This window comes from Sinohyriopsis cumingii, chromosome 5 (assembly GCF_028554795.1).
Source record: "Sinohyriopsis cumingii isolate HCF-2022 chromosome 5, ASM2855479v2, whole genome shotgun sequence".
In the NCBI taxonomy this organism is placed as follows: domain Eukaryota; kingdom Metazoa; phylum Mollusca; class Bivalvia; order Unionida; family Unionidae; genus Sinohyriopsis; species Sinohyriopsis cumingii.
The window spans coordinates 17,020,163-17,046,767 of NC_142965.1; the positions used below are offsets into that span (position 1 = coordinate 17,020,163).

General features: G+C 34.4%; 1 protein-coding gene across 2 annotated transcripts in view; it reads left to right on the forward strand.

Annotated features, from left to right (window-relative positions):
• The first annotated feature begins 352 nt into the window (after positions 1-352).
• The window catches only part of LOC149798709 (podocan-like protein 1), a 39,929-nt gene continuing 13,676 nt past the window's right edge, over positions 353-26,605 (forward strand). The window contains exon 1 of one of the 2 annotated variants that reach the window (XM_089957576.1): positions 353-377. The gene's annotated coding sequence lies outside the window, so the exon portion shown is untranslated. Of the gene's footprint in view, positions 378-18,496; positions 18,601-26,605 lie in introns of those variants that run through there. The other variant, XM_089957575.1, reaches the window with a different exon arrangement.

Below are 26,605 nucleotides of genomic sequence, written 5' to 3' on the forward strand. Positions count from 1 at the left end.
GGATAACAATTATCTTTGATAATCCACCAGGTGTCTCCGACACCTGCATTAATAAACTGAATTCTGAGAAACGATTGTTTGGAGTGGCAGCAAATCAATAATACCAAGAACCCAAGTATCGTTTTTGTGAGCATCATGGATTATACTTGTACTCTCCTGTTCAATTTACTAAGTAGGATACACGTACGAAGCGCCAGCAACTATAATCTCGTCTTTTGCATCACGAACGTATTGATGCAGCTCTGAAAATTCCTTTGGAATTTTTACCCCATATGGAACTTCCTTATGACAAACAATCACTGGTTCAACATCAGGTTCGGTTTGACATAGTCGTTTGAATTCTTTCTCAATGTAAAATGTGCTAATTTCCTTTTCAGGTGAGTAAGCTAAACATATATATTCTGTGTGATGTGATGTGTGATGTGAGTTGGATTTTTAACGTAGCTTTAACAATTTTTCAGTCATATCGCTAAGATGTCTGCAATGTGGCAGTTTATAGCGATGTCTACACTGGGGCATCAAACCGCAGACATGTAGCATGATGTCCCACCCAGTCATATTATCCTAACACCAGGCCGACCAGTCCTAACACTAACTTCTTAATACTGAGCGCCAAGCGAGGCAGCTGTTAGTACCAATTTTGTAAGTCTTTGGTATGACTCGGCCGGGGATTAAACCCAAGACCTCCCCCATCCGAGACGGACGCTCTAACCAATAGGACACCGGAGCGGTTCCTTAAAGTAACTAGTTTTTTGCTCCAACGGTAGAGCTTGAAACACGATAGAGCTTGACACGTTAATTTTCGAGGTTCCAGGCTACAGACGGTTTTCTTTAGGTTAGATAAAATCATCTGAGTGATTTTGAGTAGTCAACAAATTGTCGCGATGGTATTTACAACTGGAAGAAGCAAGGATATGGAATGGATTCGGTCTTAGGCAGACGGTTATAATGAGATACGCCCAACGACCAAGTTTTTGAAGTTTGCTATTGTCGAGATGTGTTATGTATGTATGTATGTATGTATGTATGTATGTATGTATGTATGTATACGTATGCATGTATGCATGCATCTATGTATGTATGTATGTATGTATGTATGTATGTATGTATGTATGTATGGGGATGGGGAGGTCGTGGGTTTACATGCACGTATATGTAGATATGTATGTATGTATGTATACGTATGCATGTATTCATGCATCTATGTATGTATGTATATATGTATGTATGCATGTATGGATGAATGGATGGATGGATGGATGGATGAACGCATGAGAAAACGCTAGCGATGAACCGTTAGGATGCAGTTTGAGGATGCATACTACAGTTTCCTTTGTATTTCGCGTCCCAACTGCTGAGCGCATAATGGAGTTGTTCCACGCACACCAAATCCCCATTAGTTACATAAGCAGCACAGCCACACCGTCGCACACGATAGGCATGTATCCAACAATATTCCTTGATAAAATGTAAGCCACAACTCGTGGTCTTCCCCATAAGAAGTCACCTGCATTGATTCTTTCCGATCTTATTATTTAATATTATTATTACGGCTATGTGGTCTTAACATAAGTAATAGAAAAGAGCGAAAACCAACAAGCTTTTTAACATTCAACAAATCATTTATTTTATATGGAATACGAAGCTGAAATGTAGAAATAACTTAGGGTATTGCGAATTAAATTACAAATAATCCTAGAGTTACTAACACCTAATGATCAAAGTTCTGAATAAATTGTAGTGGCATTCGAAATAATTTCCAACGCTGATGGTGTTTACGTACCCGTAAACGCTTGTAGTCTCTAATGACATAATATACAAATAATCTGAATTGCAATGATGTGTCAAGTCTTTCGTTGAATCACAGTAGTATAATCCAAGGTTTCCTTCTATGAATTTACTATAAATCCAAGTTTGTTTCTTTTTTTAATTTTTTTTTTTTATTAGAAGAATATTTGGAATTAAATAATTTCAGCCCAAATTACACACTGAAAACAAGAATGATTCTGCTTCAAGATCTTACAGCACGAATACAAATTCTTTAAATAAATAAGATTATAGAAAAGACACAAAAAGCAAGGCTGTTGGAGAAACAAAATTATAGAAAAATCAAAAGACACAAAAAGCCAAGCTGTTGGGAAAAAAATTATTTGTATAACAATCAAAGCAATAATTAGACAAAATCGGTTACTGAAATTCAAATAAAGAACATGGTAAACACGGTGGTTGCAATTAACCTAAAAAGGATACTTTATAAGTTTAACATTGAAATTATGACTATGTACCAGAGGGAACCCATTACAGGTGTATTTGAGTGAAAGGTATTTGTGCAAACACGGACCGATACTGAAAAAAATGCTTATTTATCAGTCCATTCTAATGATGTGCTCCCCTTGTATCGATCAAGTAGGAACAGTTTTCAAATTTGAACAACTTAATTTTGATTCGATGCGGTGGTTTGCCGCCGCATCCAATGAAATGCACAGACCCGAACCACAGAAATATCTCCTCGATATGCCAAGGTGTAGATAGGGTTATCGGAACCATGGCTAGTGAAGCTGTCTAAGTTGATCAAGAATGATAACTCCTCTATGTCTATGATTATGTGCAAGACAGTTATTTCCTTTAAACCCCAAAGTTTCCCTCCTGTATTTGGCTTTGATGACTTTTAGAACTTTACCTAACTATGGTTATTTAATAAAATCATCTTTTTCGCTCAGTCTAACGGTGGAATAACAAGAGTTTTCTAACGTTCTGAGCTATTAAAGTTTAGTTTTTTTCTTCAGTAAAGAAACAATTTACTTTAACAAAAATCATTAAAACTGAATTATTTATTACATGCCTGAATGACAGAAGGAAATATGCAAAAATAAAGTTAAATAACGAGGAAAAAAGTAAGAAACAATTAAAAACTGGTCTTATAATGAGAAAACTACATGTTTAGGTTGTGTTGTTGTCAGATTAGCAAACTTTAATAGCATTAAATAAAGATGTTGGGTTGTTTTTTGTATTTACGTGGTATTAGTAGTGTGAACATAGTTTATGTTTGCCAACTCACAGTCTGAACACACGCGGCTTATACACGCGCCATTTTACGACCCGACAATACAATATGTACTAAATATGTTATATCCCTGTAGAGGAGGAAATATCAAAGAAGGATGTTATGAAAATGTTGTAGCGGGACAGTGAACAAGAAATAATAATAATAATAATCATAATCATAATGATACTACTACTACTACTAATACTACTACTACTAATACTACTACTACTAATAATAATAATCATGATCATAATAATAATAATAATAATAATAATAATAACAATAATAATAACTACGACTACTACTACTACTACAATTGTGTTAAGGTCAGATATTTTAATTTAAGCCAAATTCATCATTAGTGTTCAGATATAGTATCCAGTAGCGTTCCTTTGGAGTGCGTTCTGGGTTAGACTCAATCGGTTGTATCTTGAGGGACTAAACTGAATGTCCCTTTGAGCTGAAGTGGTTGGCTGTTTTGTTTTTTTTTTTGCGAATGTGGTTCTTGTAGTTATTCATTCTTTTTCTGAAATCAGTGGTTTCGACGACACGTTGACATGGACTGATTTTGCATGTCAGAAGACATACTACATTTTCGGTTCAGCATCATAACTTCCGATTGATAATAAATATAACTTTTGTCTCGGAACTTTTGATTGATTTGGTCTCCGGTATATGTCAGCAGGTTAGGCTGTCATTGTCTGTGAAACCGTATGTGGCTCAATGTGTAGTCTTGTTTTTAATTACCTTGGACCGTGTCATTTGATTATTGAGCGTATTTAGTGTGTTATGATTCCATGGTCTTAAACTAAGTAACAGAAAAGAGTGAAAACCAACCAAGTTTTGTAATATTTAAGAAATGATTTATTACCATGAACACAAAGTGAAAATTTAAAAAGAAAGTTTAATATTGTAATTACGTCTCAAATAGTCCTAAACGTTCTATCACAAGTTAAAAAAGGTATAGAGTATTCAAAATTTATTCCGGTGGTGTTATGACTGATTTCCGATCTTGAAAGTGCTGATGTACCAATAGCTCGGAAAAGTGTTAATGTTTTCACATTCGTGACATATCACAATGCATTATTAATCTAATATGTCTCTAAACGAACTCCCAATAACCAACATATAGTGATTTAGTCCGATAGTAGTATTAAGCACTTTGTATTCCAATGAATAATTCAAATAAATAAACTCTTTCAAAATTGCAAACTGTAAACAATTAAAATATTGATTCGACTTTGGATTTTAAGATAGGAATAGTTAATTTATGTTTACATACCCTTATATAAAACCTACGTCACAATTTCAAGACCCGGATCAGAATCATCCTAATGGAAATTCTCGTAAAACTGTAAATACTAGTCGTTTCTTGAAATTGCTCAGGTCAGAAACAAGGATGTATCTATTAACTCAAAAACTAAGTAAAGATGTTACTACGACTATATGGTGTTAATAAATAATAAAACGAACAAGAAGCAAAAAGAGTTGTAAAATTTAACAAATAATTTATTTCCCTAGAATGCAAAGTAAAAATGTAATTAAAAAAATTTTACGGTATTATGAACTAAATCCCAAATAATCCTAAAAGTATAGACACAAGTCCTAATAATTAAAGTTCTGAATAGATATTATTGGAAATCCAAATCCAATTCAATGCTGGAATTGATGATGTATCTGGGGTGTCCTGCGCCAACAATGATGAGGTGCTAACAGTATTTTGTTGGATCACAATTATACCATCCAAGATAGTAGTTATTTAAAATTTCAGTATAAATTTAATTCACTATTTTGAGGATATCATTTTCTGGCACTTCATACGCCCCGAGAGGATTCAATTGAATTAAAAAATTGAATAAAAATGATTCAAGCACAAATGGATGTATAACACACTACGATGATACAACTGATTCTGCTAAGATATTACAGCACGAATCATTAATTTCTTGAAAAACAAGATTATATCGTCCTCAAACTAACCTAAAGTCACAATTAGCATTATCTGAAGAAAAAATATATTATCTCACGGAACGTTTCCTTCGGGAAGGTTCATAATATTTACAAAATAAAATATGTATTATACTTAAAAACATGGTACTAAACTTATAATAACATTTTTAGTAAACAACAGGTAGACCTGCTGTTCATAGGGAAATGTCCAACGTTCTAGGTTCATATGAAGATAAACATGTTATCTACGAAACAAAAATCAATTTAGGTCAGGTAGAAAATGACCTTGACTTTTTATACGGTCCAGTCCAAAATACAATGTTGCATTATAATAGCATATAATGAAAAAAAAAGAAAACGCTAGCAAACAATGCAATATATATATATCTACATCTATAACACGGTTTACCTAAAAATGCAAATAATGATTTTAATGCTATCATAGACAACAATTAGCCATGTTATTGATAAAAGTTATTAGTCATGTAGGTTCAAACTTCTACTCTCGGTTATAGACAATGGACGATCACAAAATACAAATCAAATATACATAACATTTAATGACGGCCAAAAGCCAACACACAATACAAATTAAATAAACATGACACATCAGCACTAATATACAATTAGTACAATACAGCTTTTCTTTACAATATATATATATATATATATATATATATATATATATATATATATATATATATATATATATATATATATATATATATATACAATTTCTTTTCTTTGTTATTTTTATTATATTCTATATCATTACATGCTATTGTAATGTAACATTGTACGTTGGACATGACCTTGTCCAAAATTGACTTCATATCTGCTTGACCAAAATTAACTTTTTTATTTTATTAATTGTAAGCATCTAACACATAGCTAAATTATTCCCTGTATCAATGGGTTTAAAAACAGTATTAATTTTACGTCTTCCACTCAGCAGTCGTGTGGTAATAATCTATTTCACCTAATACGATCCCATCCAAATTTCAATCTGACACAACTTTTAGAAATCAAGTTTCTGATATCATTTGTCAGTAGTCATTATCTCTTCCTACGGTTACCCATTGCAAGCAGAAAGAACACGTTATTCCTGAATGCTACAAATTGAAATATAAGCAACATAAGCAAGACAAACCTATTTCAGATGCTCACATTTCTAGGCGGTGAAGGTCAGGGTCATGTATTGAAAGCAGCACATTTGTTGGCTCTAACAAAACCATGTCTGATTTTATTATGGAGAATTGTGAACCATTCATGTCGAAGGGTTCTCTATCACTCATTCAGCCAATCATATTCCTAATAAAATTTTAAGGGACACAGGAGCTTCTCAAATTCTTTTATTATCAGGTACTTTGCCTTTTTCTGAGAAATCTTCTAATGAGTGTTCTTATTCAGGGATTAGAGTGTGGATTTTCTAATGTTCCTCTACATTGTGTAAATGTGTCATCAGACTTAGCCTCAGGACCCGTGACAGTCGTAACTGTGTCTTCTTTACCAATCGAGGGCATTCAGTTATTTCCAGGCAATTTCTTAGCTGGAGATAAGTTTGTGGTTAATCCACTTGTAACTGATAAGTCTTTGTTGGATCAGAAAATCCATTCTGTTGAAAAAGAAATCCATGTTTTATACCCAGCTTGTGCAGTTACTACTAGAGCTATGTCAAAGACAGCTCTTGCGAATGATGTTGATCAGAAACGTATTCCTTTATCTGATACATATATTGGTCAGACTTTTGATGAGGTCACTTTCAATCCTTGTTTGAATCAATCAAATGGTATTGATCACAGTGATCCTCTTTTAACAACGCGTTGTCTTTATTCTAATCAGGATGACAAACGACAATCACTTGTCGTCGAACATAACAATGATCATATGATCTCCTGTTTGTTTCAAGGGTCATTATGGAAACTGAAACCACAGACATACATGTTTATTAATTCGATACAAATGGAATTCTTATGAGAAAATGGAGACCACCTGTGGTACCTGCTGGTGACGAATGGTTAGTAAACTATCAAATTGTAGTTCCAACTCCATTGGCGGGTTGTGAAGGGATAAATAAGTCTTATCACTTCTATTGGCCAAACATTACAAGCTATGTTATTAAATACAACTGCAGATCTTGTCATACTTGTCAAAAGGTAGGAAAACTCAATCAATCAGAAGATTCCTAAGGCTCGTCTGCAACCAATTCCTGCATTTAACGAACCATTTTGCAGAATAATGGTATATTGTTGTCGGTCCTTTACCAAAGACCAAGTCAGGTAACCAATACTTGATGACCACAAAGGGTGAGTCTACAAGATTCCCAAAAGCAATTCCTTTGAAGAATATTAAAACTAAAACAATAGTGAAAGTTTTGGTTAAGTTTGTTTTACTCAATGTGGCCTTCCCCAATTTGTTCAATCTGAGCAAAGGTAATTTTTTATGTCCGGAATTATCCAGCCCATTATTCTTGAATTTGGCATCCAGCAATGCAAGTCAAAATTGAAATAAAGGTTTTGACAGATCTACATTGGAGATAATTTTTCAGTCCGGTGATGGAGTTCTGTCTCTCTTGCCTTCCGATTAGGTATTATGGCCATTCCAATGTTAAGAAGAAACTGAATGATTTAAATTACAATAATAATATTCCTAGGATGTAACTAAATTAAACGATTACCAGTATGTTGAGAGAGATAGCCAGGTTAATCATACAATTAATTTAGTTGTATCTGTTCTACTCAGCGAGGATTTAAGCGAAGGAATGCAATCGGACGATATTTACTTTGGAGTAACAAATCTTCAAAACACAGAAATTATGAATACTCTGGAACAGAAATATTCACATTTGCAGCAACAAGACAAGAAATAACTAAAACAGTTATTACTTGAATATGAGCACTTTATCCAGATGTTCCTTGAAAAACAAATAAAACGTACCATAACGTTGAAATTGTAAATGCCACACCTGTGAGATAATACCCGTACAGGATGAACATTCTTTATTAGGAATATTTGAAAATAAAATCAGTATTTGCTGGAGAATGATTTCATAGAGCCGAGTAAAAGTGACTGGAGTTCACCATGTATAATTTTTCCGAAACCAGATAATACTTTCCGCATGTGTAATGATTATAGAAAGGTGAACATTGTTACTACAACAGATTCATTTATATTATACATAATCGAGGACTGCATTAACAAAATTGGAAATGCAACATTCTTCACCAACTTTGACCTTCTAAAATGATATTGGCCAATTCCAATGACGGACAGGGCAAAGATAATTTCGACAGAACTCTCATCGAGGAAGCCATACTCTACGTGCGTCGTGTATATGTTTTGCCAAAAGTGGGAAATGACATTAGTTAAACGCGACCAGAACAAACAGTCATGTATTTCCCTACAACGAGTGGAGTTTAGCACGTTTAAGGAGTACGAACTTGTTTTAAAATATCAATTACCCAACCGTTTGCTTATAGGCATTGTCATCAATACTGCATTCAACGGAGCTATTGATCAAAAGCCTTTTACAATTCCAAGATCTCAACGTGTCATCTTAGATTTCCGGACGTTGTGCACCAGACCATTTAAACCTAACTATGGCCAGCAAAATAACAAAAATTTACTTGACTCTGTTTGAAGCCATATACCAGTTAGGATCTGCTTTGTGAGGATTTGATTAAGCGTCAGATAAAAGCGACGACGAAGGACATATCGATCCCACAAAATCAGGCCAATTTCAGTTTGGAGATGTTTTGTGTACAATTTGAAAATTGTCTTGAAAACAGTCGTTTGAGAGAAATAATCCTAGAGTATTATAAAATGGAGCACACAGTCATGCACATAATCGAAGATGATGTTCTTCGCCATCCTTAATAGAAGTCGCATACTCTCAGTAGAGACGAAGAGAAATACAGCGTGATGATATAACTTTGGCAAGAAAAAGAACAACGCTTAATTTCAGGTTTAATTTCACACTTGGCTGAATGAATTACACTTTAAGCCAGACATTTTATGATGGTTGTCAAAGTGATCGATCTATTCAAGTGCATCAAAACAAATGATTGACGTTGCGTCGAGATGAAAACTTGTAAGAGTATCTGGAAATAGCATGGACCATCATCGCAGAATATAATACTTGAAAAAGTGGAATGAAGACTAGAGTACCCAGCCTCCAATGCCATTCTAGGAGACGAAACTAATCGAAGCTCTCCTGCGACAGAGTACCGAGACTTCCAGCTCATAGTCTTACTTAATGAACTTTATGAATAGAAAGTCAAGTGTGAACTTAGTGATTGGCATTATTTATGAAGATTAAATACCTTTGATCAATGTAATGAAATATCATATGTGGACACTATATGTTTCTGGAGCTAGATTTGCAAAGTACTTTGACTTTAATCTCTGTTTTAACTGATGATACAAAGTACAAAAACAAAACTAATCAACAACCATCGGAAATAAACAAAGGGTAAGAATGCAGAAATACGGAGAACTGAACTAATATGTTTCTGATTCAGACATAGATAATTGATTCATATCACTTGCTACAGGATGAAACTGTGTTTTGTGAACATTTGGATAATTGACATAAATCATCTCGATGTAAAATATTATTGGGGATACTAGTATATACTGGTTGTATTATTTAATCGATTAATTGATTGATTGACTGAATCATTAAAGCATGTCGACAGCACTGTAAATATCGTGAACTGTTACAATGCTTTGAGATATATGTGTAGATTTCTAATAGGGAAAACTGCCACATGTCGACATACACTGTACATGACATGTTTCTGTTTTACCTTGCCATTAGCTGGTATTATGCGAGACAGTGCAAGAGGAGGTTGCCATGTCTGGTTTATATAGATCGTTTGTTAAAATGGACTGAATCAAAAAATGAAAGAGTAACATCAATTGTATCATGCATAACGTGCACAAGGGCTTTTGATATTGGCTGTAAGTATTATGATCAGCTAAACACAAGGGCTTTTGATATCGGGTGTATGCATTATGAACAGCAAAACACATGGTCTTTTCATGATGGCTGTATGCAAAAGTAAACAGTTAAACACAAGAGATTTTGATATTAGCTGTATGCATTATGAACAGCTTAACATAAGGGATATTGTTATTGGCTGTATGCAAAGTGAATAGCTAAACACAAGGGCTTTTGATATTGGCTATATTCATATGAACAGCTGAACATAAGATATTTTGATATTGGCTGTATGCATTATGAACATCTAAACACAAGGGCTTTTGGTATTGGTTGTATGCATTATGAACAGCTAAACACGAGGGCATTTGATATTTACTGTATGCATTATGAACAGCTGAATATAAGGGATTTTGATATAGGCTGTATGCATTATGAACAGACGATGACAAGGGATTTTGATATTGGCTGTATGCACTATGAACAGCTAAACACAAGGGCGTTTGATATTGGCTATATGCATTATTAACAACTAAACACAAGGGCGTTCGATGTGGCTGTAGGCATTATGAACAATTGAACATAAGGGTTATTGATCATGTCTGTATGCATTATGAACAGCTGAACACAAGGTCTTTTGATATTGGATGTATGCATTATGAACAACTGAACAAAAGGGCTTTTGATATCGGCTGTATGCACTATGAATAACACAACACAAGGACTTTTGATATTGGCTGCATTCATTATGAACAACTTAGCACAAGGGATTTTTGGTATTGGCTGTACGCATTATGAGCAGATAAATGCAAGGGCTTTTGATATTGGCTGTATGCATTATGAAAAGCTAAACACAAGGGCTTTTGATATTGGCTGTATACATTATGAAAAGCTAAACACAAGGGCTTTTGATATTGGCTGTATGCATTATGAACAGCTAAACTCAAGAACTTTTGATATTAGCTGTATTCATTATGAACAGCTAAACAGAAGCTCTTTTTATATTGGCCGTATGTATTATGAACAGCTAATTACAAGTGCCTTGGATATTTGCTGTATGAATAATGAACAGCCAAACACAAGGGGCGTTTGATATTGGTTGTAGGCATTATGAGTAACTGAACATAAGGCTATTGATATTGTCTGTATGCATGATGAACAGTTGAACACAAGGACTTTTGATACTGGATGTATGCAATATGAACAACTGAACAAAAAGGGTTTTGATATCGGCTGTATGCACTATGAATAGCGGAACACAAGGACTTTTGGTATTGGCTGTATGCATTATGAGCACCTAAACACAAAGGTTTTTTATATTGGCTGCATGCATTATGAACAGCTAAACTTAAGATATTTTGATATCGGCTGTATTCATTATGAACAGCTAAACAGAGGCTCTTTTTATATTGGCCGTATGTATTATGAACAGCTGAACACAAGGGCTTTTGATATGGGCTGTATGCATTATGAACAGCTGAACACAAGGGCTTTTGATATTGGCTGTATGCATTATGAACAGCTAAACATAAGCTCTTTTTATATTGGATGTATGCATTATGAACAGCTAAACTCTGTTGCTCATGATATGCAAAGTAATTAATTTAAATGAAATACATTTTGCAATGAATGGTAGAAGTTTTAAGTACAGATTTCTGCTACTTCTGTGTTCGACAACCAACCATTAATGCCAAAAAGGTCATGTAACTGGTTTCTATATTTCCTGTGGAACATTTCTTATATCTTTGCACTTTAAAACATAACGTGACAAAACACTGATATTTCGTGACGACAAAAAGCAAGTGATAAAATGTTTTACTAGTTGTCATCTATTTTCAATAATAACGGTGTATTTTCTGAATTAATTCTTTTATGGTAGAATAAATGATTTCAGCAAGTTTTCTACTTAATCTCATTTTGATAATAAGGATGCGAAATTTGTCATTTTCTTTGACACGAATTATATAACCTCTGCCACTCGCCACTGTAAATACGTCTGTTGTTATCAGTATTTGTTTGCCCTTGTGACCAGAGATTATGCGGTTATGTTATAGAGCAACTACCTGTCGCGTCTTGTTGATATGAACTGCGAGAATGCGGTCACAGTATGAGAAGCACTTGATTTCCAGTGCCTTATTTATGTTTGCTTTAACGACTCAGAAGTACAACTAGGTTACTTAATGTCGAGGTAGTTTTAATAAAGTGCCTTACCCAAGCAGAATACAACGATTGCTGACCCCGACTTATATGTTGGTAGGAGCCCGCATCATTTTTGTCACGTATCTAGTACGTTTTCCACCTAGTCACTGCCACCCCGATCCTAGTAAATTTAAAGCTGTGAGAAACAATATGAAAAGAAATGCTTTCCCGTCATAATATTGCTGTAAATTACCTTTTTCATAAATATGTTGTAAACGGAAGGAAAAACGTTAGGCTCTGTATTTGGATTGAATTTTAGGATCGTCAGGTCAGACAGCCATAATGCCAACAACAACAACAATACTGATAACAATAATGTAAAATCTGACAACGTTACTAATAATACTGTACAATCTAAGTGAAATATTGTATTACTATTTGTATCGTAATTATTATTATTAATTGGTTTTGGGGTGCATGTTGGTACTAAATTTCCTACAGTAACTATGAGCAATTTGTTGATACTACTACAACAAGTGAGTTCGAGTCTCTGGCTGGGGCAGTATAGTACAGTATAATAATCTGTGTATGGCCGCCATGTGTAGACAGCATATAGTTTGCTGATAATGGCATTAAGCCCGCAAACTACCACCACCCACACCACCCCACCCCCGTTATAAATATGTATTGTAAAGAAGAAACATAAGAAAGAAAATAAATAAATAAATGAAGCTAAAATAATAAACAAATATCATGTATATATGTATATATTCTAGAGTTTTGCTTTGAACGGCAACGTTAAAATTACTGTAGTTGTTTTTGTTTTTGTTTTTACTTTCTTTTCTATAAAATCATTAGGATTGATATACAAAGAATACATTGTTGGGCTCGTGTTAAACCGAACATTATTGTAGCAGATGAAAGATTGTTTGAGTAGGGAGGGCTTGACTAAAGCACTCTTTTCCGCCCCCTTCCACCCACGTTATTTATCATATTCAAGGGAGGTAAGCGACTCATTAAGAGATATGTAGATGCATAAGTAGGCCTACGTAGGCATGGTGTTAATGTAGGCAGAATTAAATCACCATTTTCTTAGTATCTTAGCACCTTCCGCTTAATTGGATATTATCTATAAAATTCTAGTATTCTATCCAATACTGATGCTCATCTATTACCAACAATTTTAGATGTATTTTAAAAAATGTCTTAAAAGAAAACAACAACGGTAGCAATATTTTCAAACAAAATATAATAATGCGATATTTGCACATTTAGTGCACCTAAATATATCAAGGTGTTAAAATTGTTCTGAACAGTTTGACATTTTTCATGTTCGGACTACCAACCAGTAAATAGGCGAAATATGCAAGACTGCACATCATGCTACATGGCATGAGAAGGTATGAATTATGGTATCCATGACAACGTAATAATTTAGGGTGTATTGGTGTGTACATGAAGCCCATAAACATACATCGTAAATATAATTAGAAAAGTAATCAAGTAATACCTACATAGAAAACGGACAATTTGAAATAAAGAAAATATAAACACATCCGAGGATAACGTGAAAAATCAACAATTATCATTTTTCATATTTAAAGGAGAAAAAAAAAAGAACAGCAACATTGAAGGTTTAAAAACAAAACCAGATCAAGAAAACTGTTTAATGAATAGTTTGTACATGGCCCATTTTATTCAAGGTTTAATATGAAGTGTTTACACTTACAGAGTCAATTTTCATTGCCATGACCCAGTTGTTATCTTCCAGGTGTTAGAAGTATCGCTAAATATAGAAGAAAATCCCGAAGTCAGGAGTGTCTTTCTTCGAATTTTCATATCAGCAACGTGACAACTGGCACTTAATGTCTTCAATTCTGCCGATGCCGTGTACACCCGTAGCGATCACAGTGGGGCTGCATGTCCTAAGTAATGCCGATACAGGATACATTTGTAAGAATGTAGACACTGGTGTTGCGTGTCCTAAAATCTGTACATACCGTTTACACACAGAGCAATGTACCTCATATCGTTACGTGTCCTCAATTCTGCCTACACCATATCCATCAGCTTTCGGAAGAGAGACATGTATATCTGCTTCACATTAAGTCATGGTTACATATAAGTTAAGTAATCGGCATGTTTTCCAATTATGATAATTTGATTTCCATTTGTATGAGGGAACTACCGAACAAAATGTTAAGTGGCGTTAAATGTACAACCACACTAATATTCTTTATAAGCTTTGCGTTCAAACGTCAATCGAGCAAAGAAAAATTACTTGCAAAAAAATACATTTTAAGAAATGTACATGAATTAAATTCTTTCAAAAATGTCTCAATACATTATAATGAATGTACAACAAAGTCTTACAAAGGTGTCCAAACCAAATACATAATACTATTGGGACGTGTCAAATGTAACCAGGCCGATCACATATATTGGTCTCTTGGAATATGTCAAATGTAATCACAAAAATCACACATTTCGATCCGCTGGAACATGCGAAATGTGACTATGAGGATAGCACATATCCTTGTCATTTGGAACATGTGAAATAAGTCCACAAAGATATCTCATACCTAGGTCACTTGGGACAAGTGAAATGTGACCGCAAGTATGGCTCATTATCTCGGTCACTTGGAACATGTGAAATGTGGCCATGAATATATCACATACCTCTGTCGCTTGGAACATGTGAAATACATGTGAATTGTTGCCATGAGAATATCATATACCTCGGTCACATTTTATATGTGTTTATTTTCAAATAATGTCGTGCTCGGAGTCCAGAGTTCTTACGGCAAACATCTATACTTTTTGTCAGCATTTTTGAATAAATCTCTTCATTTTGAAGACATCAATACAAATTGGTAGAAGTATCACTAAGCGTGAGTAGTATAGATATGGGTTAATGAGCATATCCATGGTTATGTTCTCAAGTTAATGTTACCGTCGTTGTTAAGGGTACAGGGATAATGCAGTGGAACAACAACATAACGCAAATAAAGCCACACTGAAAATCTTTCCAAACGTCGCAGAACCCTCTCATAACTTTGAGAAAAATTAATAGCATCGTCTTGTGTTGAAAACGGGGACTTTTAAAGAGAAAACCCTTAATTCGAAAAGGACAACGACAAAACAAGACGCACATCCGGTACTGCTTTACCCCAAAATTAATATCGCCATCTCGTGTTGAGGTAGAGGGAGTGTTCAAAGGATAAATAATGTTTCCAAAAACGTAGAACAACGTAACCAGAACTCTTCTAAATTTCTAAAACACGCCAACACGATTGAGTGACATTTTACATCGTTTACTATCTGAGTAAACTATATCCATCTTTTCATTGTCAAATCGTTGTGAACCATTCACCCCTTGTCTTTATATTTGCTAAATTAATTTATTTGTATTTTTCATCATTAAGCCTGTACGTTCTTATGTTAATCAAATCTAATATTTGGATTATATACGCACATTTTCATAATTAGTTGTTCATTCAAGTCATTCATTATTAAACATTGTATTTATATCATCGTCAGAAATGTTATTTTGTGAATCCGAAAATCCCACCCGGTTATCTTGTTACAGTAGTTTTGCTTTGTTATCCTTTCAAGCCTAATTCTTTCATAATTATTAAAGTTATTCATGTAGATGTCGGGGTTTTTGCTTATAGAATCAAAATTCAGGCGGTGGTCTTAGCTATTTGTATTTATTTTGGATGAAGGAATTTGAACAATATTATGAGTTTATATCATGCAGTGAAGAACATTTGTATCAATAAACGTTTTAAATGGCACTTAAAATTTCCTTTTTACTTACAAAATTACAAATACTGTTTTATTCTAGATCATATATCCACCATTCTTGTAGTCCATGCAGACTGCTTTCATTCGATTAGTTATGGGTATATAATTTGTGTCGTGCGCCTTTATTCGTGTGTAAATGTCAGAATGTAAACCATAGTTTTAATGGTAAATTAATACATTGCTGTGAATCATCTCTTTTTATGTCGTCCTTTCTCTTTCGCTCTCTCTGTATGGGTGTGTGTACGTATGTGTGTGCATGCATGTGTAAGCGTTTGTTCTTTGATATTCATGACGAGTTTAAAACAAAGATTACTTATATTCACTCGGATTAATTCAAAAATCATATAGCAATACCGGTTGAAAACTTGATCCATATCATTCAAAACTCTTCATTTGTTCAGAACATTTGCGTATTTTGTCAGTATCACCATCACACAACGATGACATTTATGACTTCTCAAGCAACATATGCGAGATTGTTCACTCATGGTATGTAATTTAGTGTAAAGATCGGTGATCGTAGCATATGGTTTTAACTTTTTACTCCAATCTTCGTTGTTTCAGCCACATCAGTTTTGCTTTTTACTTTTCTAATATTTTGGTTGTCTTTTTTAAATCAGTAGCATTCCTCAACTCTAATTCTTTCGAAATATTGCATTCCATTGCTGGATTGCTCTGTTTGATTTTATTATTCAAGCGTTTGTGCAAATGTTTAAGCTGAGATTTCAAAGTGTCATAAATTATAATATATTATTATATTTCCCAAATATCACTACCTACAACAACTATGTCTGTATTTATCTTTGTTTGGGTTGGATGTACCGTTTAACTGTTTGCAAGGATTGAATGCTAGTGGATAATGTATTAAATCTATCTCTCAGCTTTTCATATGCTTCGTAAATAGTGTTTCCATTAGCATTAATAATTTTGTGTTCCCCAGAGACATTTGTTAACTCTTTCATTAGAACAACTAGGCCACCAAAGCGGTCTTGTATATATATATATATATATATATATATATATATATATATATATATATATATATATATATATATATGTGTGTGTGTGTGTGTGTGTGTGTGTGTGTGTGTATATATATATATATATATATATATATATATATATATATATATATATATATATATATATATATCGCCATTCCACAAAGAGAACACTCAACAACAGTGTACTTCAATGAGAATGATGAAATCATGAAATCAAACTATTTGAGAAAAATAAAAACAGGTAAAATATAATGAGCCCACTACAACCTATATCTCCACTACCACTACACTTGCTGACAATTTTGGACCTCGGTCAAACTTTGGTTATGCATCATAACAATGAATCATGATATGTGGCTTTTTGTGTGTTGTAAACTTGCGTCTTTCTTATTTACAACATTTGATAGCACTAAATATCAGCACGGTACTCATAGTCAAACTTATCAAACTGATTGTATTGCTTACGTTCTTGTTTCTGTCTCTAACGAAAACGAGTTGGCTGAATAACGACGTGCATATGTCACGTGACTATCTAAGTGTCGTGTAATTCGCAACCTCCAGGGAAGTAACTCGACCTGTATATATAAGGATAAGGTCTGGGCGCCCGCAAACATATTGCATCGTTTGACAACTTTCATCCTCCAAGGTAGATCTTCTTGTCGCGATGTAGGAATGGATAGCGGGTGGTTTTGAAACAATGTAGAAATAAACATTTATTATGATAGTGGATATTATAACTATTAAGTGGCATTCTAATTTGAAAATAGTAATTCGCAGATCTTAATATTTACATTTTTTTTTACAAATAAATTAATGATCTAGCATCCAATTCCCAGTGGCTATTTTAGACATTCAGAATGATTCCATAGTTTTGCTGAACGTGGGAAATCCCAAACAAGATTCGATTTTACCAATGTTAAGCATGAAAATAAAGATTGTCGTTAACCTGCATAGCTGAACAACGTAAACAAGAGAAATGTAAAATTCAAAAGATTTCTAAAAGTCGTTTCACACGTATACAATACAGCGAGTTGTCTGACTGAAGTAACATAAAATTCGTCACCAGTTTAAAACAAATGTTCTTGTTGTGTCTAACCTAGAGATTTTAATTGAAAACTCTTTCGTTCACAATACATTATTTTCTTCACCATGAATTTAGGTACGATGTTGAGTCTTGATGGCGCATTTAAATACATAGAAACATAAACATTAGGTGACATCGTCAGCACAAAGACTGCACAAGGAGTCAAAAAGGATAGGCGAGATGAATGAATGTCATGATTGGAACCAGCTGTTTTCATGTGAACGGAAATCAAAAATGTCAATACTGATTTTCAAACTTGTTGTTTGGATTGTGATGTCATCATTGTAAACTTTCAGTAAAAAAAAAAGACCCTAACTATCTTTATTTCCAGTCTCAGAGAGATATGGAAATAACTCACTGACAAATATGAGAAAATAGATGTACCCACCACCTCGAAAACAACATTAACACTTGGAAGGATAATGGTGTTCATATATCACATGGTCGTTTATGCTACGATTATTTGCATATTTCAAGGATTCCTGGCAAGTAACTTGACCTTTTGAGGTAAACTTGTAGGGGCGGCAAAATAAAAACGCCTTCTGATAACTTTCAGCAGTTAGAGGATATTTTCTTATCGCGGGGACTGCAAAGACAAAACCGCTTTTCATAACTTTCTGATAGCAAGGTAATTCTTCTTCCGTGATGTGGATCAATATTTTATAGTTTGTTATATTTTCGTTAATATTTTATAGAATTAACTTTTCAGCATCTTTAGCGTCTGTTGGAAGGAGATCAAATTTCACTAAATTTAACGTTGAAATTAGTTTCAGTTTTGCATCAGTAAGAAAAGACAATTTTAATAAGAATTACATTTGTAAGAATGCACACTGTGTATAGGAATTAGATCTGCAAGAATAGACAATGTGACTACGAATTTCAGGCTTTAAGGATAGAGAACGTGGGTAGAAACTACATAGTTAAGAGTGGACAAAATATAACATTTTAATAAGAGTTCCAGCTGTAAGAATAGACTTGTTTAATAAGAAATGGAAATGACTGAATAGACGATTTTAATACCAAATGCAAGCGTAAGAATAAACAATTTTAGTAAGAATTACAGCTGTAATAATACAAAAGTTTAATAAGAAATACAAATTTAAGAATAGACAATTTTAGTAAGAATTACAGCTGTAATAATTCAAAAGTTTAATAAGAAATACAAATTTAAGAATAGACAATTTTAGCAAGAATTTCAATCGTAAGAATATACAATTTTATCAAGAATTGCAACCGTAAGAATATTAATGTAAATAAGAATTCCAACAATGACGTTAGTCAATTTTAATCAGAGTTGCATGATATGCAATGTAACTACGCATTTCAACAGTATTATAGGCAATATTAGTTAGAATTACAATTGTAAGGATAGGGAATGTGAATACTAATTAGAAATGTAGTGATAGACAATGTGAATAAGAACGAGCGAAGAAAAGAAAGATTAACATTCCTACTTATTTCCAAAACGTTGTCTGCTTGTATACATGAACGGGAAACTGACCAAAGTCCGGTTAAGCTGTCTGAATAAGATAACATGTGTCCAAAGCGTACTAAAATAATGTTCTTATTCTGTTTTACTTCGTTGTTTTATTGTAATTTGTCTGTGTGTGTGATTGGATTTTTAACGTATCTTTAACAATTTTGTTCAGCCATATTGCTACGATGTCTGCAGTGTGACAGTTTATAGTGATGTCTAGCACAGGGGCATCATGCCGCAGACATGCAGCATGATGTCCCACCCAATCACATTATCCTGACACCAGGCCGACCAGTCCTAACACTAACCTGTTAATGCTGAGCGCCAAGCGAGGCAGATGTTAGTACCATTTTTGTAAGTCTTTGGTATGACTCGACCTGGGATCGATCCTACGACCTCCCGCGTCCGAGGCGGACGCTCTAACCACTAGGCCACCGGAGCGGTGTTGTTTTATTGTAAAATATTGTTGCTAAATATGCTTTAGTTAGTGTTAGCCCTTGTCGGTCTGGTGTCAGGATAATATGACTGGGTGGGACAACATGCTACATCTCTGCGGCATGATGCCCTAGTGCTAGAAATCACTGTAAACTGCCACACTGCAGACATCTTAGCGATATGACTGAAACATTGTTAAAGCTATGTTAAAAAAAATATCACACACACACCAATACAAATACATACCTTAGTCCGCACGACGACATCAAGAAAATCTTTGAGTTTTACTTTACTTGATTTCGTATATTAGAAATAAATCAGCAGAAGAAAGTATTGTCATGGTTTTTAATTATATAACCCAACAAATACTAACATTGCATTACAAGCAGGAAGAAATGAAGACAGTACCACGTAACTATATATTTTCAAAATACTATACATTTATAAAATCGATGTAAATCAAATGGCAAATCATAAAAATTGGAGCTAGGTGGTAGATAACTCATGAATAAAACTCTATCAGCGTAATCAACATAACTTCTTCAATATCAGTATATAACAAACGTTAAATAAGTCCGAAAACACAGCTATTTTGAAAACTAAGGCGATAATGGATAAAACGTATATTCAACATTACGCCTCACATCGAAGAATTCACTGCTATGGGAAAAATAAGAACGTACCGTAATACGTTTCGTCACATTACATACGACTTCTAGTACGGTGTCAATAAGTAATTATTCTGAGAGCAAGATGTTCTTATTCATCATGTCTCACTTATTTCACGTTGGCTTTTATCATATCCATTAATGAGAAACATGTTCTGATTATATGTTTTTGATAATAACACTAAGTTTATGTTTTAAGACACTCTCTTATTTATCAACCTTAAAGCATGTTATTTAAGCCAAAGTACCGTACTGCAACCATGTGAACCGGAGAAGCAGCATGAAGATATTTATGTCACCTAGTATAAATTCAATCAACCGGAATCTCCCTTGGTGTCAAATCTCATTAAAGTATCATCTCGTGTGACTCACATCATTATATCCGAGCTTGAATCAGGCAATTGAATGTAATCAACAGAACGAGGGAAGCTGAGAAAAATAATCTGAGTGGCTGATAAGGTAGTCTTATTCTAAGCATAGCTGACCGCAAAGGGAACCATCCAATGCCATTTTGGCCTCTACATTATTTCATGATTTCGACAAACAACATAGGGTCTAAATTAGTCATATAGCTCGAAAGACTGTGACAATCACCCACAATGTCTTTCAGACTGAATAGTTTTAAAAGTGTTGCTTCCGTTTGTATCTGTATTCAAACACCAAACTAGAATCAAGTCATTTTTGTCTGTCTATTAACCAAATCAACGCGTTGTTTCGCGTATTCACAGAACTATGCTCAATGGATACTGGACCAAATGTTGATCCCGATTAATGGCTTGGCGAGAATGATATGACTTCTGTCTGTGTACATCCATATGCAACTCAGATGAATTCTTTATTCGGTTAACAAGTGGTACTGCGTCCAAAGAATGCGGTACCAAATCAGATTAACATTATATAATGTCCACAATTGTGTCCTTGATAGTACATTGCATGTAGTTAAGAAACGAATGGACATTGTGAAATCTACTTCTATACTTTTGTGTCATGCGGGCAAACAATTATTTGTTCAAGCATTAATTTCACAATTTCCTTGGATACGTTAATGGAAAATTACCGTACCTGAATTTATAAGGCGCTCAATGCATTTCCAAAATAATTGCATTTCATTGCAACACGTCATCGTGAAAACCATTGGTTGTCAGTTACTATTAACTAAGAACAGGAAAACGAAGAAAAATAATGACATCCTTTAAAACAATCGCATGTGATGTGCATGCTCTATTAATCGATCCGTAAATACATTGAGACAGCATTAATGTATATTAAAAACAGGTCTATATGCAACTCCTTTGCACACATAGCGTTGATGAAATTAACAATTCCGATGTTATGTCAGTACCAGCCTAATATACAAACCTCAGACAGACGCTTGCCAGACCTAGTGCTCTCGAACTTAAGTAATAGACTGCTAGAACGATATTAGCTTGGCTTTCTGTGAAACTAGCTTTAATTACATCTTGATTCGTAACTTTTCTTTTGAATTTTCAGACGAATGATTTTACTGGATTCATCATTTACCAATGTTTGATGTTCGCTTAAGATACTGGTTGTCCTAGTACAATTGAATGCACGTGTACGTTCGACCTAATAGATTGTTCTGGACGAGGTCGGACGTGCATCTCAAGGCGTACAGCCTCAGACACTGTCTTTCAAATACACATTCTTGACCTTAACATACTCTCCTATGTTCTCAGGAACTCCTTTTATGGCATTGAGGTATCAACTATTCTTCTGAACAGTAATAGCATCCTCTCTATTCATCATACTGGAGACATTATTGGAGCTTTTGAGCGAAGCGAATTTACCAACATGAGTCTGATCACGAATCTTACCGTATCCGAAAATCCATTGGATTTCATTTCTCCCGATGCCTTTAATGACTTGCGCAGTTTTATATACCTGAATATGATAAACACATCGATGACGGAAATGACGGTCGCAATCCCAAAAATGTCCTTGGTTTCGAGACGTCATCTTTCCAAGAGATCAAATCAGCTGCAACTGTGATCTCGTGTGGCTGAAAGAGTACAAGGACCTAAATGGATCTCACGTAAATAATAGAGGCCTAAACACGCCTATTTGCTTATCGTTGATACTGCTTGAGGTTTCAGTTCGATGCGGTAATTACGACACACACATTGCATAATATTAACAATAAGTATAAAACGTATTCGCGTATCTAGTTAATAACAAAACTAATACTGTGTATCACCTAAACATTCTTGTGAATGGTATTTTCTCCAAACCCACTGGAACGAGGTCCGTCTGAAAAAGGATCATCGAATGTGTGCGACTTTGCGTGACGTAGCTTAAGGGTACATGTTTTTTAATGTCAGCCAAGATTTGAATGCACCTCTTCATCGTCGACCCGTTAATTTACCTGAGCAGTCATCTAAATCGAACACAAGTCATGAAATTGGGCAAGAATGGCAAGGTCACTGAGCGAAACTGGGTTCCTGCCGGGCTATTTAGAAAGTCTTGTCATGACTTCAAGATCTGCTTTCTTGAGATTAAATATACGATCTCACGTAATGTGAACTGTTGTTTCTCCTACCATCTTACTGTGCTCAGCGCTGAAAGTTCTAGCTGCATTTGCAATTACATTTGCGATCAAATATCTTGCATTTTTTCCAAGTTGTTCATCATATGAGAAGTACTCAAAACGTTTCCGGTTACGGGAAGCCTGAATTTGATGAGAGTTTCAACAGGATCCTGTGCATAGAAAGAGCTTATATCTTATCACAGGACTCCATTGAATCAGAAAGAACCGCAAGAGTGGCATAATTTATTTTTTGATCATTAACTACTGTGTCAGTGACAGGTTATATTTCATGTATAAAGGATTGTTTTGAGATTAGAGGTTTAATGTCGCTTCTTTATTCCTGATCCCTGATTGTGCCAAAGTTTGTTTCGATATCGGTCTGTAATAACACTCAAAAACACAATTATTCTACTTTACAGCAGTTCACATAATCTAATTAGCTCCGCCTTTTCTTTGCTGTAGATGTCGGTATGTAGGACTTTTATTATCAATTAATAATTTTGTTAATTAACCTTATAAATGCAGTAGAAATATTGAACCTGAGTGCAAAAGCGAGGAAATGACTGTAAGCTTTTATAGAGACTGGTACAAGATCACTCAGTATGTAATTCGATTTCCTAATTACCAAGAAACAAAATTAAGTTCCCAATAAAACACTGTGAGAAATAGTGTTTACGAGAATTTGTCTTCATGCAGTAGTGAAGGAATAATTGCAAATATCAATCATTTCAAATGAACTTGGAGAGAAGAATGTTTGTATTACTTTTTCATATATTGTTCTGACACCAAATATATATATATATATATAGAGAGAGAGAGAGAGAGAGAGAGAGAGAGAGAGAGAGAGAGAGAGTTACCAACGTTTTGTGGGGAAATATTAAAATTAACAACAGCATGTACAAAACAAGCACTTAACACAAAATCTACGAAAAATTCTGGACTCATATTTACACCAAGATGTATAATATAAAGTTGTGCAGAAAAGAATGGACGAACGGGTTCTTGCGCCTATCACATAACGAACCAGGCAGTATGTGTTGACCCTGTAATAAGTTGTAAACAAAGGGCGGAGACAAAACGTGGCGAGAGATCGAAGCCAGAAATTAATCTCGGTTGAATTATGCAAAGAAAGATTTGAAGGAAAGATGTTAAGGTAATTGTGTGTCAGGATAATTGACTGGAACTATAATAATAATAATAATAGGACAATTACATCATAAAAATGTAAAGTGAAGAACTGAAGACTGGCTGAAAATTTGTCAAGGTTGCAACGTTAAGGTTAGATTTTGTTTACATTTAGGCCAATTTCCCCATGTGTTTTCAATTGTATTATCCAGTTTCGTTCCTTACGTGTACGTTCTATGTCTGTCCACCAGAGGTCAGATGTAATCAGCAACATCTAGAGCGAGTTGACTGAATGTCCATTCGAGTTGTTGTGGTTTTCGACCTTCGTGTTGATTTTTTTGAGAATGTGGGTTTTGTTTTGCAAGCATACTGAGTATCACAGACCATGCATATCAGCAAATAGATCGTATTATAGGCTGGATATCTTAACGTCTGATTCATATTGTAGAGAACCCTGTTGTAGAACGTCTGAAAAATTAGTTCTCGGGCATATGTTTGCAAATTGTGCAACGCGTGTCTTTGTAATGGTATTTGTCTGAATCTGTGGTTTTGTTTGTTGTTACTCTGACACGTACCAGATGGTTCTTAAGAGTTTTTGGTCTACGGTACGCACTCATAGGAACTTTTTGAGATATGTATTGAGGTGCCACTGCTTGCGTGCGATCTCTTGTAGGTTTTGGGCAGGTTGGGTGAAACATTAACACAAAAGGAACACGCGTGTTGATATTCTTATTTCTATATTTCATTCAGCCTTCTCAATGTTGTTCCTTTTGTATCTTCTCCTAAGGTGCCCCTTGATTTCTGGGAGTCTCTTTACAAAGGTAGCAGGATTAGAACATATGCGTTTGGTTCGAACGAACATAATGTAAGGGAGATATTTTATTACGAGCTGGGTGTGGCAGGTTCTCAGGTGTAATTGAAAACTAGAGTCATTACGTTTAGAGTAAAGGTTAGTGTCTATGCTCCCCTCCCGACCGGTAGGTTGTGTATCCAGAAAGACACTGGACCTGTTCGATAACTCCGACGTAAATGTATTCGTAGTGTGAAAGTAAGTGGCGAAATAAAAAATATTTTTGAAATTGTCGCCTGTGTCGATTCAGTTTGATTCTATGTCGTCAATACATCTACACCAGGGGTCAAGATGATGTTAGTAGAGAAATTGTGTTATAGTCTTCCATTGACAATATTGAGAGACTTGGGTGCCAATGCAGTGCCCAATGTAGTCCCATCAGTTTGTAGAAGTGTTCGATGCTGAATACAAAATTATGGAACTTAAGAACCAGTGTTACAAGTCTGACCAAAAAGCACGTTGGAAGGATTGGATTAGATAAACCATCCTATGCTGTGTGTACGTAAAACATGTACCATATTCTCAATCATTAAATCACCCAGTTTACAAGCAATAGGGGTATATAATACAACTTGTATGATGCTGTATACTTTCCATCGCATAATTAGGAAGGTTTTCTTTTACAAATATTACCATACATTTTGAAATTCTAACCATTCGCCAATTTTGAATTTATATTTCCAGAAGTACCGGTTATCAAACTTGCTCTCTTCAACTGAAGTAACGACCATACATGTCTGTAAGCGTTATCATATCCAACATCAAATCTTGCCACAGCATAGGCCAACGTTTTAGTTTCATTTCGAGTGGAATACTACAACAATCCTATTTTCAAAGTTCCGTTAAACGTTTCCGATATATATATATATATATATATATATATATATATATATATATATATATATATATATATATATATATATATATATTTGTCTGGGTAAATTGAAAATAGTCTTTAGCGTTTAGATGCTTGAAATCAACAAATAAATATTTTAATATATCTAATGTGTCTGTAACACACCTACCCTTGACTACACTTTTATGCCAGCTCAATCTGGAAGAAAGAAAACGTTATGTTTGGGTTTTTTATTTCGTTTTTTTTAACTGTGACTGCTGCCTTTATATCAAAGTTCATTAATTAGTTGTATCTTCTGTTCAACGCATCACAATATAGTTTCATTTCATTATTTATTTGGACAAATACATCTCATTCAATATGTACACTAAATTAAATAGTTCATCAAGAAAGTATGATATGTTCTAGAAACTCAGCTATGTTTTATTTAAGAGATTTATCAGTGTTCTCGTTGTACTTTCGATATTCGTTTGAGACAGGAGTAGTTTCTATATAACATCCTCGTACCGCTACATGAGACGGTATTGTTAAAGTTTTGAAAATTCTGAAATATATGCTGCTTCTTGCATAAATGAAAGCGTTGTTCTTTGGCAATATCTAGTGCTGTTACACAAGATGTTATCATAAAATTGGAAAAACAATTCTACCTGTTCTCATTTTCAAAATTTATATGCTGC